A 3,759-nucleotide genomic window follows, 5' to 3' on the forward strand; every position below is an offset into this window, starting at 1 on the left:
CCCCTTCTGGTTTCATTTAAAAAACTAGACCCTCAGCTCGCGTCATCGACATTGGCGTCGAGGTCTAACATGTAGGCGCCAATTTGTTTGGCGTCGCGCGTTAATGACGTGACGACCTACGTGGCAGACAGCTCGGCGCCATAGATCTCGGCGCGGAGGTCGGCGCCATGGATCTTGGCGCCGAGGTATTAAATGCAGGACGACCTCTTCTTCCTCCACTTCATTCGTCTCACCCCGCTGCTCCCTCCCGCACGCACGCCGCCGCTGCTCCCTACCGCGCACGCTCGCACGCCGCCTCTCCCGCCCTCACGCCGCCCCGCCGCCCCAGTCGCTCGGTCGGCCCGCCCGCCCTGGCTGCCCTGCCCGGCCAGCCGCCCCCGCCGCCGGCCTCTCCCGCCCCGGCAGCTCGCCGCCCGCCCGTCCCGTGTGCTTGCCGCTCGCTAGCCGTCCCCGCCGCCGGCCACACCGGCCCGCACGCCGCAGCACCCCCGGCGTGCCACCCGGCCCGCTGCTCGGCCGCCCTCCTGCCCTGACCACTCCCGCCCGCCGATCTCGCCGTCCGGCCGTCCCCGGCAACGCTCTCCATCGCCCGGTAACCCGTTCTCCATCCTTTATTTATTTATAATTATGATTGATAATTTGTTAGTAGTTAATAGTTCGTTATTATTAGTAAATTGTTACTCCAACGCGGTGGTATTTTGTAGTTAGATATTAGTTAGTTATTATTTTGTATTAGTTTACAATTATTTATTAGGTACTAGATAGTTTATAGTTAGTCATAGTGGACTGGGTTATCCACTAACCACCACAATTGGTTATTCAACGTTGTCGTATTTCAAATAGAAGGACAATTTTTTGGGCATATACCATGGAGGCATCGTTGAATAAGATCGTTATGGAAATGCTGAGTTCGTTGACATGCAACGTGTGGCTGTTATATTTGATGATAGACCTTCCTTTAGTGAGGTTGTTGCTACGGCTAAGGAGAAGATTGGTTGGCATGACGTTGACGACATTGACGTTGATGGGGTGTTAAACGTAGGTCCTCCACCCAGCGTGCGAAGACTTATCATCCCAATTAAGTGTCAGCGAGAGTGAGATAATTATGTTAAATCAGCTATGAAGACACAAAACCAAGTCATGGAGGTAGTGGTACGCCGTTTGTTAGTTTCCTCTCGCCCTGGAGATGAAAACTATGATCGTGGTGCCGAGGTCATGCCTGAAAGGGAAATAGGGTTTAACCTTTCCTATAAATAATTTTGGTGGTTGAATGGCCAACACAAATAATTAGACTAACTAGTTTGCTCTAGATTATATATTCTACAGGTGCTAAAGGTTCAACACAAACCAATATAAAGATCAAGTTAGGTTTCAAAACGAAAGGAGAAAAAAGAAACCGAAGAGAACCCTGGTCTGGCGCACCGGACAGTGTCCGATGCCCCAGGGCCGTACGAGTCTGAACTTGCCACCTTCGGGTTTCAGAAGCGCCGCTCCGCTATAATTCACTGGACTTTCCGGCGCACCAGCGGAGCAACGGCTAGCAAGGGCAACAGTCGACTGCAACGCTACAGTGCGCAGACAGCTCGCGCAGAAGTCAGAGCAGCCACAGAAGGCACACCGGACAGTGAACAGTGACTGTCCGGTGTCACATGAAGACAAAGCTCCAACGGTCGAAACCGTCAGAACCATAACGGTTGGGTGACGTGGCTGGCGCACCGGACACTGTCCGGTGCGTCCATCGACAGCAGCCTGCCCCAACAGTTGAATTGGTGGTTGGGGGCTATAAACACCCCACAACCACCCCCACTCCAACCATCCAAGCATTCACAACAGTACATTCAATACAAGAGCAATACACTACACTCCAAGACACAAATCAAAACCTCCGATCAAATCAAAGTCCATAATTCAACTCTAGTATTTTAGGACTTGTGAGAAGATCGTCTTGTGTTTCTTTGTTGCTCTTGTTGCTTGGTTGGCTTTCTTCTTTCTCTCATTCTTACTCTCAAAGCCTTGTAAGCGAAGTAAGAGACACCAATTGTGTGGTGGTTCTTGCGGGGTCTAAGTGACCCGGGAAATCAAGGAAGAAAGCTCACTCGGTCTAAGTGACCGTTTGAGAGAGGGAAAGGGTTGAAAGAGACCTGGTCTTTGTGACCACCTCAACGGGGACTAGGTTCATTGGAACCGAACCTCGGTAAAACAAATCACCGTGTCATCCGCTTTACTTTCTTGGTTGATTTGTTTTCCCTCTCTCCCGAACTCGGATTTTATTCTAACGCTAACCCTGGCTTGTAGTGTGTTTAAAGTTGTAAATTTCAGTTTTTGCCTATCCACCCCCCTCTAGGCGACTTTCAATTGGTATCAGAGCCCGGTTCTTCATTAGAGTCTAACCACTCGAAGTGATGTCGGGAGATCACGCCGAGAGGGAGATCGTGACTGGCGGCGACAAGTCCGCAAGCTCGGGAAGAACCCATTCGAGGGAGTCCGACCACAAGCATAAGGAGGAATCCGCTTCCTCCATCAAATCACAACAGAGAGGTGACAAAAAGAAGAAGATGAAGAAAGTGGTCTACTACGATACCGACTCTTCGTCACCCTCCACCTCCGGCTCCGAATCGACATCCATAACTTATAAGCGCCATGAGCGCAAGAAGTATAGTAAGATGCCCCTCCGCTATCCTCGCATTTCTAAACACACTCCATTACTTTTCGTTCCCCTAGGCAAACCACCATTTTTTGATGGTGAGGATTATTGTATGTGGAGTGATAAAATGAGGCATCATTTAACCTCACTCCACAAAAGCATATGAGATATTGTTGAGTATGGAGCGCAGGTACCGAAGGTAGGGGACAAGGACTACGATTCGGACGATGCCGACCAAATTCGGCACTTTAACGTCCAAGCCACAACTATACTCCTCGCCTCCTTGTGTCGAGAGGAGTATAATAAGACGACCAAGGAATTTTGGGACGTCCTCAAGACGGCGCACGAAGGGGACGAGGTGACCAAGATCACCAAACGAGAGACGATCGAGGGGGAGCTCGGTCGATTCATCCTCAACCAAGGAGAGGAGCCACAAGCCATGTACAACCGGCTCAAGACTTTGGTGAATCAAGTGCACAACCTCGGGAGCACCAAGTGGGATGACCATGAGATGGTCAAGGTTATTCTAAGATCCCTCGTATTTCGTAATCCTACTCAAGTTCAATTAATACGTGGTGATCCTAGATATAAGCTAATGTCTCCCGAGGAGGTAATTGGGAAGTTTGTGAGCTTTGAGTTGATGATCAAAGGCTCCAAACAAATCGTCAACTTGGAGCAAGGTGGCACCTCCACACCCGAGGTGCAACTCGTCGCATTCAAAGCGACGGAGGAGAAGAAAGAAGAATCTACATCAAGTAGGCTCCCCATCGACGCCTCCAAGCTCGACAACGTGGAAATGACGCTCATCATCAAGAGCTTTCGCCAAATCCTCAAGCAAAGGAGGGGGAAGGACTACAAACCCCGCTCCAAAAGGGTGTGCTACAAGTGTGGTAAGCCCGGTCATTTTATTGCAAAATGTCCTATGTCTAGTGACAGGGGCGACGACAAGAGGGGAAAGAAGAAGGAGAAGAATAGGCACTACAAGAAGAAGGGCGGTGATGCCCACGTTTGTCGGGAATGGGACTCCGATGAGAGTTCTACCGACTCCTCCTTCGACGAGGATGCCGCCAACATCGTCGTCAACAAGGGTCTTCTCTTCCCCAACTTCGGCCACA

Source organism: Zea mays, chromosome 8 (assembly GCF_902167145.1).
Source record: "Zea mays cultivar B73 chromosome 8, Zm-B73-REFERENCE-NAM-5.0, whole genome shotgun sequence".
Taxonomy (NCBI): domain Eukaryota; kingdom Viridiplantae; phylum Streptophyta; class Magnoliopsida; order Poales; family Poaceae; genus Zea; species Zea mays.